The following is an 11,825-nucleotide window of genomic DNA, read 5'->3' as shown; positions in this document are numbered from 1 at the left end:
TCCCCATCAAAATACCATCCACTTTTTTCAAAGAAATGGAACAAATAATCCTAAAATTTTTATGGAACCAGAAGAGACCCCAAATAGCCAGAGGAATATTGAAAAAGAAAAGCAAAGCTGGCGGCTTCACAATTCCGGACTTCCAGCTCTATTACAAAGCTGTCATCATCAAGACAGTATGGTACTGGCACAAAAACAGACACATAGATCAATGGAACAGAATCGAGAGCCCAGAAATGGACCCTCAACTCTACGGTCAACTTATCTTTGACAAAGCAGGAAAGAACGTCCAATGGAAAAAAGACAGTCTCTTCAACAAATGGTGTTGGGAAAATTGGACAGCCACATGCAGAAGAATGAAACTGGACCATTTTCTTACACCACACACAAAAATAGACTCCAGATGGTTGAAAGACCTAAACGTGAGACAGGAGTCCATCAACATCCTAAAGGAGAACACAGGCAGCAACCTCTTCAATCTCAGCCACAGCAACTTCTTCCTAGAAACATCGCCAAAAGCAAGGGAAGCAAGGGCAAAAATGAACTATTGGGATTTCATCAAGATAAAAAGCTTTTGCACAGCAAAAGAAACAGTCCACAAAACCAAAAGACAACCGACAGAATGGGAGAAAATATTTGTAAATGACATATCAGATAAAGGGCTAGTATCCAAAATCTATAAAGAACTTATCAAACTCAACACCCAAAGAACAAATAATCCAATCAAGAAAGGGGCAGAAGACATGAACAGACATTTTTCCAAAGAAGACATCCAAATGGCCAACAGGCACATGAAAAAGTGCTCCACATCGCTCGGCATCAGGGAAATCCAAATCAAAACCTCCATGAGATACCACCTCACACCCGTCAGAATGGCTAAAATTAACAAGTCAGGAAACGACAGATGTTGGCGGGGATGTGGAGAAAGGGGAACCCTCCTACACTGTTGGTGGGAATGCAAGCTGGTGCAACCCCTCTGGAAAATAGTATGGAGGTTCGTCAAACAGTTGAAAATAGAGCTACCATTTGATCCAGCAATTGCACTACTGGGTATTTACCACAAAGATACAAATGTAGGGACCCGAAGGGGTACGTGCACCCCAATGTTTATAGCAGCAATGTCCACAATAGCCAAACTGTGGAAAGAGCCAAGATGTCCATCGACAGATGAATGGATAAAGAAGAAGTGTTATATATACACAATGGAATATTATGCAGCCATCCAAAGGAATGAGATCTTGCCATTTGCAACGACGTGGATGGAACTGGAGGGTGTTATGCTGAGTGAAATAAGTCAATCAGAGAAAGACATGTATCATATGACCTCACTGATATGAGGAATTCTTAATCTCAGGAACAAACTGAGGTTTGCTGGAGTGGTGGGAGTGGGAGGGATGGGGTGGCTGGGTGATAGACATTGGGGAGGGTATGTGCTATGGTGAGTGCTGTGAATTGTGCAAGACTGTTGAATCACAGATCTGTACTTCTGAAACAAATAACGCAACATATTTTAAGAAAAAAGAAAAAGAAGAAGATAGCAGGAGAGGAAGAATGAAGGGGAGTAAGTCAGAGGGGGAGACGAACCAGGAGAGATGATGGACTCTGAAAAACAAACTGGGGTTTCTAGAGGGGAGGAGGGTGGGGAGATGGGTTAGCCTGGTGATGGGTATTAAAGAGGGCACATTCTGCGTGGAGCACTGGGTGTTATGCACAAACAATGAATCATGGAACACTACACCAAACAAATGATGTAATATATGGTGATTAACATAACAATAAAAAATTAAAAAAAAAAAAGATTGAATATCCCTGCCCAACGATGACTCCAACCAGTAAGGAATGACTTTTCTGCTGCCTGAAGTTAGGCAATAGCTGCCTTCTCCACTCACTCTTTGCTTGCCAGCAGGTGGAGAAGAAATTGCCTTACATGCTTGGACTGACCGGTGAGTGAGAGACAAAAACCACTCTGATGCTGCCTTCGAGGTCTGCAGAAACCATAAAGCTGCCCCCAGTAAACACGAGTGACCCATCCTCTGGGAGGAACTGAGGATTACTACATCAATGCACTGTGTAACAAGATCCCTGGAGCTCAGCAGAGCACAACTAACAAAAAAAAAAAAGAAAAAAAAAAGGAGGAGGTGGAGGAAGAGGAGACTGGGGTGGGGTTGGGGGAGGGAAGAGAAGGAGAAAGAAAGGCAAGGAAAGGGAAAGAAGGAAAAGAAAAAGAAAAGAAACAACCAAACCAGAAGACCGCTGCATTAGTTCTCTATTGCTATTGAAACAACCTCAAACTTAGTGACTTAAAACAACTCAAATTGAACATCACACATATAGTTCTATAGGTTAGAAGTCCAACACAGGTCTCACTGGGCTACAGTCAAGGTGTCAGTTGGGTTGTGATCCATTCTAGAAGCTCTATGGGAGAATCCATTCCCTTCTCTTTTCCAGCTTCTGGAGGCCACCCATCTTCTGTGTCTCATGAGACACTTAATTTGTCTTCAAAACTAGTAATGTTGGGCTACCTGGGTGGCTCAGTCGATTAAGGCTTGTCCAACTCTTGATTTCGCCTCAGATCATGATCTCAGGGTCCGGGGATCAAGCCCCGTGTCAGGCACCTCACTCAGCGCAGAGTCTGCCTGGGCTTCTCATTCTCCCTCTCCCTTTGCCCCTCTCCTTGCTTGTGCTCTCTCTCTCTCTAAAATAAATAAATACAATCTTTTTTAAACATTAAAAATAAATAAATAATATCACATTTCTGTGACACCTCTTCCCTTTTCCCATCCCTCCCTGACCACAGCCAGGAAAGCATCTCCATTTTTTAAGCACACATGTAATAAAATTGGGCTCACCCAGGTAATCCAGGATAATCTCCCCATCTCAAGGTCAGCTCATTAGCAACCTTAATTGTATCCTCAACCTTAATTCCCTTTACCATGTAAAGCAACATTTTCACAGGTTCCTGAGTTTGGCACATGGGTGTCTTTGGAGGGTCATTATTCTGACTATTACAACCACTCAGCCAGTTGTTCCCAAATTGTAGTCCCTGGGCTATTTTTATTTGAATCACCAAGGGAGGTTGATAAACATGGATAGTCAAAGGCCACACCCAAGACCTTCAGAATTTGACTCCTTTAGGGGTGGAGCCCAGGCATGGCAGGATTTAACAAGCTCCCAAGCATTTCCTTTCTTTTTTTTTAAGTTCAGTACCTGAATTGTGTACATTTTATTTTATTTTATTTTTATTAGTTTCAGAGGTAGAATTTAGTGATTCATCAGTTGCATATAACACCCAGTGCTCATTACATCACATGCCCTCCTTAATGCCCATCACCCAGTTACCCCATCCCCCCACCCACCTCCCCTCCAGCACCCCTCAGCTTGTTTCCTGGATGAATGGATAAAGAATATATAAATATATATATAGGAATATTACTCAGCCATCAAAAAGAATGAAATCTCGCCATTTGCAACAATGTGGATGGAACTAGAGGATATCAGCTAAGCCAAATAAGTCAGTCAGAGAAAGACAGATACCATATGATCACACTCGTATGTGAAACTTAAGAAACAAAACAGACGAACATAGGAGAAGGGAAGGAAAAATAATATAAGATGAAAATTGAGAGGGAGGCAACCCATAAGAGATGCTGATCCCCAGGTGTTTCTAAGGCACAATCAAGTTCAAGAACCTCTGCTCCAAATAGTCCTCCAGTAAGGCCATTATCTCCCATTGACAAAAGTGGGACGTTTCCGCAATTATTTTTTGCTTTGTTTGAAATTTGCTTCTCTAATCAATTCATGAGGCTGCTTGTGTTTAGAACAAAAGATTCCAATTTTAGATTGTCTAATAATGTATCGAGTAGCTGAAGTATATACTCTGAAGAAGATGGCACTAATTTTAGTCCAATAAATGTATCATCACATCACCAAAGAGTTTTCTTGTTTGTTTCTTCATACTTCGAACAATCATTTATCCAGACCTTTGTGTGGGGTAAATCCTGTGTTTGCTGATGGGACACTTAGATCCATCTGTAGCCTACAGTAAAAAGCCCAAACTCTACTAAATGGACTCACATGCCCCTTGGCCTGAGTCTTTGAGTCTCTCCATTTCCAAGAATGCAGTGTCCTGTGTACCCAGTTCCCCTTACCCGGTTTCCCTGACAGTAACTGGAACATCAGAACGTCTGGGCTAAGGATACAAGGTGAGCCAACAGCGCTGCATCTCAGCCTATGCAACCTCAGCCTCACCCTCAGGGCCAAAGCTGCCTTCTTGCTCACTCATGACTACAGTAAATGGAAGAGGGTCACAAGAAAACAAAAGCACACAATGTCCTTGTGGTTCTTCTATGCTGACTCTTCCCATATTACTTTATTTAGCTGTCACAATTCTGGAAAGTGGAGCTGTGTAAATTTACCCATGGGGAAACAGAATCAGAGAGGTAACACTGTGCTCATTAACAGCTATTAAGATAGGCCCATCTGGGATTCAGTAAAAACCTCCTCTCTCTCTCCCAGTTGTGGGACATGCCTTGCGCATGTCTGAACCCTGACGGTCATCAGTGCTCCACTCTGGCCATGTTTGTGAAAACCAAAACTACAACTCAGACCTAGTTGACAGGAGAATTGGGGAAGGCAAGATGCTTTGTTGAAATACCTAGATTTGGGGAGAGAATTCTTTACTTCCCTTTTATAAACAAAGGATTGGCTTAAGTCAGAGAAAGGTGTGTAATTCTGAACACTTATGCAACTCTCAACACTTAAGAATACGTACAGTCAAGAAAGTAGATGGTAAAATCATAAGTGGCTGTCTCTCAATTAATTAACCAGTCTAATTAAATTTCAAAAGAAAATTTTGAGTTTCTACCATTTGCCAGACATTGCTAGGCACTATATACCTTACAGAGCTTAGAGTCCAGGGCGGAGTGGTCATCAAACAGTCATTTGTCTGAGTCGTATGAAATTGCTAACATTTGATTAACTCACCTACAGAAATGACACTTCATATAGTTCAACCTATAATCACACAATTGACTGTGTTGGAATTGTGATTAGAGCTAGGGACACTCTAAAATAGGAGGAGATATTACATTTAAAAACTGAAAGACAAGCCCTGTGTCTGGAGCACAAGAAGTCTTAAAGAGAGATTAGTAGAAGATGTATCCATAGAGGACAAGGAGATTGCACAGGGTCCTAGGGACCAAGGTGAAGTAATTCTGGTGTAACAGTATCTGCTAAAGAAATTTTTCCCAACATTTTATTATGAAATTTTTTATAGAAAAACATAGTCCGAGTTGCACAATGAATCCTCATAGGCCCACTACCTAGATTCTACAATTAGCATTTTGCTACATTTGCTTTTTAACTTATTGTCCATCAAGCCATCCTTCTGTCCACCCATCCATCCATCTTATTTTTTGACACATTTCATGGTACATGGAGTCACTTACATGAACAATTTATCCAAATATTGCATGCATGTCATTAATTGGAGTTCAATAATTGTACACAATTCTCAAGGAACATTTCCATGACGTGAAGCCATGAATCTTAGGTGTGTCATTCAAGAACATTAAAAGATTTTTAAACAGAGGGGTAACTTAACCAGATAGGCATTTTTTCAAGATTACTCCAACTTGGGATAGTTAGTGTCTAGGGAGTATGAAGAAAGGAGATTGATGAGAGAAATCAGTTGAGAGCTATGAAAATGGTTTTGTGGGGACGGATGGTGAGGGACCCAGTGGTGGCTGAGACAAGTGGATAGATTTAGGAGATGTTTTAAGGGTAAAATGGACAGAACTTAGTGATGGGTTTGTTTTGGGGTCCTGAGGGACAGGCAGGGTCAGATCGACTCCCAGGTTTCTGAGTGGTGGTGCTGCCATTTTCTGAAATGAGCCAGGCATTGGTAGTGGGACTGGGGGGTAGAATCATGAGTGCAGGTTTGGACATGGACCTTTGGGTGCAGCTTTTAATTGGAAAACCAGTAACACCCAATGTGGAACTACCTTCCCAGTCAAAAAAAAAAACCCTTCTTGGGAGGATTCCCCTCCTAGTGAGCATTTCCATGTGCACACCTAGGGAAGGCCCTGCCCTTTGTTGAGGCTCAGAATATAGAATTTTTGAGCCATTATCTGAGGTCATGCTCAGCTACTTTGGAATCATCTGGAATCTCATCTTTTTATCTTTCAAACAGGCACCTCCATTCACTTCTGGAAGGGCTGGGAGTTGACGAGGCCCAGCCTGGCAACTCTCAGATGCTCTTCAAAAAGCAAGACCACAAACCTGAGGTGTCTTAATGGAAGCCAGTGGCTCTAGGCTGAGCAGCCTGAGCTCAGCGTTCCCGGAGGTCAGGCAGGTCCTGGAATGTGAAGACCACTCCTTTCTGTCATCCAGTGGCCTATTTACCCAACTCTCACACTCCATCACTTTTGTTCTCCTCTCATTCTCCGTAATGAGCAACAGCAAAGTAGGGCAGAAAGGTAAGAGACTGTGGGTTTGAATCCCAGCCCTGTCTTTTAGAGTGTGTGTGAGGTTGGGCAAACGAAGTCTTTGAAAGGAGGTTGATAACCCCTGTCTCACACGGTGGTTGTCAGCATGGGGTGAAGTAATAGACGCTCAAGGCGGGTGATGACAACAGCTGATCTCCGTTGGGTCCCTACTGGCTACTTGCCATGACTTTCCCACTGACTCCTGACAGCAGGCAAATACATAGATGCCACCATTTGCTTCGCCTTACACGGGAGGAAGCCGAGGCCCGGGGGTGGGCTCGCTCGATAGAGACGGTATCATCGTCCAGGCAGGCTGATGCCGGAAACAAAATGCCTCACAGCTAAGTCACAGCCCCTTCTCGTCCTCAGAAGCTCGTAATGATTTGTGGGTCTTGGAACCTTCTGAGAATCAGTTTCTGTCCCAGAAAAATGTTTATACATTTTGTACACAAGGTCAGTGGGTCCCCAGAGACCCCAAAGCCCATCCATGGACTCCAAACGTATAACCCTTGGGACACCAACCACCAGGCCACACTGTGTAGACCTCGCCTGCAGCCTCCACCCAGGTGAGGAGGGAGTCGAGAAAGAACCAGAAAAGTGGCCCAGGGAAGGTGCGTCCAACTTGCCCAGACTAGTAGAAGCCGGAGTGTGCCAGGGGACAGAGAAGGCACGGAGCAGCCTGCCCCGGAGGAGGACGCGTCAGATGACAACCTGAGGCAGGGTGAGGCGGACTGGCTCTGAGCCAGAGGAGCACCTCCTAGGAGCCCAGAGCATCTGACTCAGGGGTCACTGAGGCCGTAGGGCTGCCAGGAAAGCACAGGAGAGAGGCCCATAGGAGCCGGAGCTGTGTGCAGGCGGCAGCCACAATGGGGCCCGGCCTGGGCCTCAGGGCAGGGTGGCGCTGGGACAGCCCAGCCATGTGTCTGCAACCTGGACCAGCCCCGGCCTGGGGAGGCTTCGGGAGGCCCCTGCGGGACCCCCTTCCAAGGGAGGAGGCTGACCAGGACAGGCTCCCAGAAGGCCTGGGAGGGGGAGGGACCAGGCCAGACAGGGCTACTTCCCAACAGCCCGTGGGGATGGGGTTCCCAGGCTGCCCTGGGAGGATTCATTCAGCCCACGTTGGGCTGGGAGTTGTAGGGATAGCCTTCTTCTACCTTCCAGAAATGCCCATAGGGGCTATTTTTTCTGGCAGAGTTTTCAAGTATTTATGAAGTTGTTTGGTTTTTCGGCTTTTTCTTTGGAAATTACTATAGGCTCACCAGAAGTTCCATAATAATAACAGTAATAACAGCACGGGGCACAGGGAGAGCCTTGAACCCGTTGCCCAGCTTCCCCCAGTGGTGGCAACTTATAACTGTCACACCACAGCAAAAGCCAAAAAGGGGCCCTGGTAAAATGCTGTTAACTAGGCTGCAGCCCTCATTCAGTTTTCAAATGGGCGTGAATGCAATGGTTTGCGTTTACCAGACGGTGTCTCGGCGCTGAGCCTCCTCCCAGGGCTGAGCCCTCGAAGTCAGGTTGGTGTTGCTTTGATTAGGAGGCCGGGCAGGAGGCAGACAGGGTGTCGGGAGAGAAAAAGAGAGACACAGGCTTCCGTCGTTCCTCGGAAAAGGGGTTTTTGCAGATGTAATTAAGTTAAAGACCTTGAGATGAGATCATCTTGGATCATCTTCGTGGGCCTTGAATCCAGTAGCCAGGATCCAGATAGGAGAGAAAAGCACAGAGAGAAGAGAAGGTCTCCAGACAAAGGTGGGGTTGAAGGGCGCAGCCACAAGGAACCCTGGGAGCCCCTGGAAACTGGAAGAGACAGTGAAGGATTCTGCCCTGGAGCCTCCCTAGAGCGCGCCCAGCCCTGCTGACACCTTGATTTCAGACTTCCAGCCTCCAGAACGGGGACAGAAGACATTTCTGCTGTTTTAAGCCCCCAAGTTTGTGGACCTTTGTTCTGGCAGCCCCAGGAAACTCATACACTCTGTAATACAAATGACCTTTGCCTTCACAAAGCAGGTGGACAGACGTTATCCCGTTTCTGACCTGACCCGGGCAGGAATTCTGATCCCAGTTTACCAACAGGGAAACGGAGGCACAGAGCAGTCTCCTCACTTGCCCGAGGATGCACAGCTGCTAACGGGTTGTGCTGTGACCCAAACCCAACTCTGGCCCACTCCCAAACCCACCATCCTACCTAAGATCCCTGAGGGCCTCGTAGAGGGACAGCCGGTTGCCTGTTGGAGCACGTTTTTGTTCTAAGGCTCTCTCGATTTAAAAAACGAAAACAAACCAACAGGTCTTAGGAATCCGAAAAAGGACATTTCCTTGGTTATCCACAGGCTCACTGAGCCTCCATGTGAGACGGGAAGCGAGAGGAGTTGCGGAAGACAGGAGTGGGAGCCCCTGCCACCGCAGGCTGCAGGACAGGAAGGTGGCGCCTGCGTTCCCTAACAGAACATCCGCTGGCTTCCACTGCACCTGGGGACAACAGCTCTCTCCCGAAAGACCCCTGGAGGATCCCCGGAAAGCGAAGTTCTAAGCCAGCCCGTCCCCTCTGTGCCGAAGACCGAGTCAGACCAAATTATCCTCCCAGCCCAGTCCCGGCCTGTTGGAGCCTGTTCGCCCAGCACACTGCACATTTTCCCTCGGAGTCCAAAGACTTTATTTTTCCTATTTTTTTTTTTGAAAAGGCATTACATATGCATAGGAGGGGGAAAAAATTGAACCGTTCAAAAAGTTAACATAGGAAACCTTTGCTTCCCACCCAAGACGACTGAATTCTCCTCCGCAGAGAATAATTGTAACTAGTTTCTTGGGTGAACCAGATCTGTATGCAAGCATGGACAGCTAAACACAGCCTCCTTTTATTCAAAAGAGAGGATCCCATCTGCATCATCCTGTGTCTTTTTCCATTTGATGTAGCTTGAGGATTTTCCCACAACACTGCATGTTCTTGTTCCCAGCTACCATAGTATTCTCTTGTGTAAACAAACCATAGTTTCCATAACCTGCCCCCTGCGAAGCAACACTTGGGGCGTTTCCAATATTTTCTCCCTATAAACATTGCTGGTACACTGACCTTCACGCATAGGTGAGAGTGTATCTGTAGGATCAATTTCTGAAAGACCAATTGTTACCTCAATGGGTACATACATTTTAAAACTTAACAGATACTCCGACATTGCCCCTCAAAAGGGTTATATGAACTTCTACACCCAGCCAGCGGTCAGGATCTGATTCCTTGGGATTGTGCCCTAATGGTGTGTGATCAGGTTATCGCCCTTTGCAAAGCAGATAAGTAACAACAAACATGAGGGCCACCAGGGAGCTGGAGATATGATAGGAATGTGCATATATGTATGCATATGTCAAAATCATTGAATCATACATTAAAACTACTGTGTTTCTGGTACTTTATTGTATACATGGTATACCTCCATAAGAAAGGAAACAAAACAATAGGAAGGAAATGCAGGATGCCAAGATTAAAGAATGATCAGTATCCTCCTCCAATAGGGTGGTCTTGAAATGTCTCCCTGAAGCCGTAAGGACAGTGAGGATCCCACACAGGAGTCAAACACGTGAAAGAGGGCTTTAGACACAAGGAAGAGCATAGTCAAAGGACAGGGAAGGAGCCTGACTTCTTTGAGGAAGTGAAAACAGCAAGCTAGGGAGACTGGTCCCAGATGAGGTCCAAGAGGTTATCAGGGGCCAGATCAAACAGGGTCTCTTAGGCAAGAAGCTTGGGTTATTTTTCTCATTGCAATGGGAAGCCATTGAAGGAGTCGAAGCACGTGAGTAGCATGACCCACCCCATCTTTAAAGAAAAAAAAGATCACATGGAGAGTGGATTTTAGGTAGGCAGAAATGGAAGTGCAGAAACCATTTAGAGGGCCGCTGCCTTCAAGATGAGACATGGTGGTGGCTTGGACCAGCACAATAATGCAAATAGGCAGAGGTGGGTGGATTGCAGACATGCGTAAGAGGAATGACCTGTGGGATGTCTGTATGGATGATCCATAGGGTGAAGTATTAACAGGAGGGATGGGAGAGAGGGTGCAGTCAAAAGACACTGCTAGCTTTCTGGCCAAGTGGCTGGGCCATGGTACCATGTTCCAGAACTGGAAGAAGGCTTAAGTAGGTCTTGGTTGAGACCATGGGGAGAAGAATAAAAAGTCTGGTCTTAATCATATTAAACTGTGGGTATCTAACAGGCAAGAGACATCAAATAGGAATCACCCAGGAGGGAGTCCTTGAGAATTGTGAACGCCCTGCCTGCACATATACTTGTCCATAGATCCAAACCACCACTATCACCCCTGCCTTAGGTCAAAACCTCAGGATTTGTGGGCATTGTATTTTTTGTAGTTACGGCATCAGATACTTCTGTTTCACGGGCATAGCCCTTCTCTCCATGATTTGACTCTAGCTCTTCAAGGGTAGAGACTAAGTGCTAAGCCTCCTAAGACACCAGGACCATAGCACCTACTCCCCAAAATGGGCATGTGGCTGAATTGATGGTTCTTCACAGGTTTAGTTCAAGGACTCTCAGAAGATAGTAATCAGCTAAGCTGAGATCATAACCCAACAGGGGCAACATGGAGCCAGCCGTTGTCAAGAAGAGAGAAGAAAGTCCTCTCAAGCACCTGAGCCAGCTGGAAGCAGAAGACCCCAATGGCATTGCTTCCAGCATCCAGGTGACCAGACCGAGAAGAGGTCATGGTCAATGGTGATGGGCTAGGTGTCACCTTCACCAAATGGAAATGTTAGAAGATTTGCGCAATCCCACAGAAGGCCTGGCCCATCTTTTTTTGGAGCCAAACCCTACCAGCACCCCATCAAGAAGGTCAATGTTTCCATACCTAGGAATAAATTTAACCAAAGAGGCAAAGGACCTGTACTCAGAAAACTATAAAATACTCAGGAAAGAAATTGAAGAAGACACAAAGAAATGGAAAAACGTTCCATGCTCATGGATTGGAAGAACAAACATTGTGAAGATGTCAATGCTACCTAGAGCAATCTACACATTCAATGCAATCCCCATCAAAATACCATCCACCTTTTTCAAAGAAATGGAACAAATAATCCTAAAATTCATATGGTACCAGAAGAGACCCCGAATAGCCAGAGGAATATTGAAAAAGAAAAGCAAAGCTGGCGGCATCACAATTCCGGACTTCCAGCTCTATTACAAAGCTGTCATCATCAAGACAGTATGGTACTGGCACAAAAACAGACACATAGATCAATGGAACAGAATCGAGAGCCCAGAATGGACCCTCAACTCTACGGTCAACTTATCTTTGACAAAGCAGGAAAGAATGTCCAATGGAAAAAAGACAGTCT

General features: G+C 45.6%; 1 long non-coding RNA gene across 1 annotated transcript in view; it reads left to right on the top strand.

The window, feature by feature from the left end:
- The first annotated feature begins 6,177 nt into the window (after positions 1-6,177).
- LOC112827028 (uncharacterized) overlaps positions 6,178-11,825 on the top strand; it is a 10,398-nt gene continuing 4,750 nt past the window's right edge. Inside the window, exon 1 of the long non-coding RNA XR_003209137.2 lies at positions 6,178-6,476. This is a non-coding gene — a long non-coding RNA (uncharacterized lncRNA). The remainder of the gene's footprint in view (positions 6,477-11,825) is intronic.

This window comes from Callorhinus ursinus, unplaced genomic scaffold (assembly GCF_003265705.2).
Source record: "Callorhinus ursinus isolate GAN/ISIS: 27379988/994484 unplaced genomic scaffold, GSC_fseal_2.0 scaffold38, whole genome shotgun sequence".
Lineage (NCBI taxonomy): Eukaryota > Metazoa > Chordata > Mammalia > Carnivora > Otariidae > Callorhinus > Callorhinus ursinus.
The sequence above is the reverse complement of the archived record's forward strand: the minus strand, read 5'-3'. Positions and strand labels throughout refer to the sequence as shown.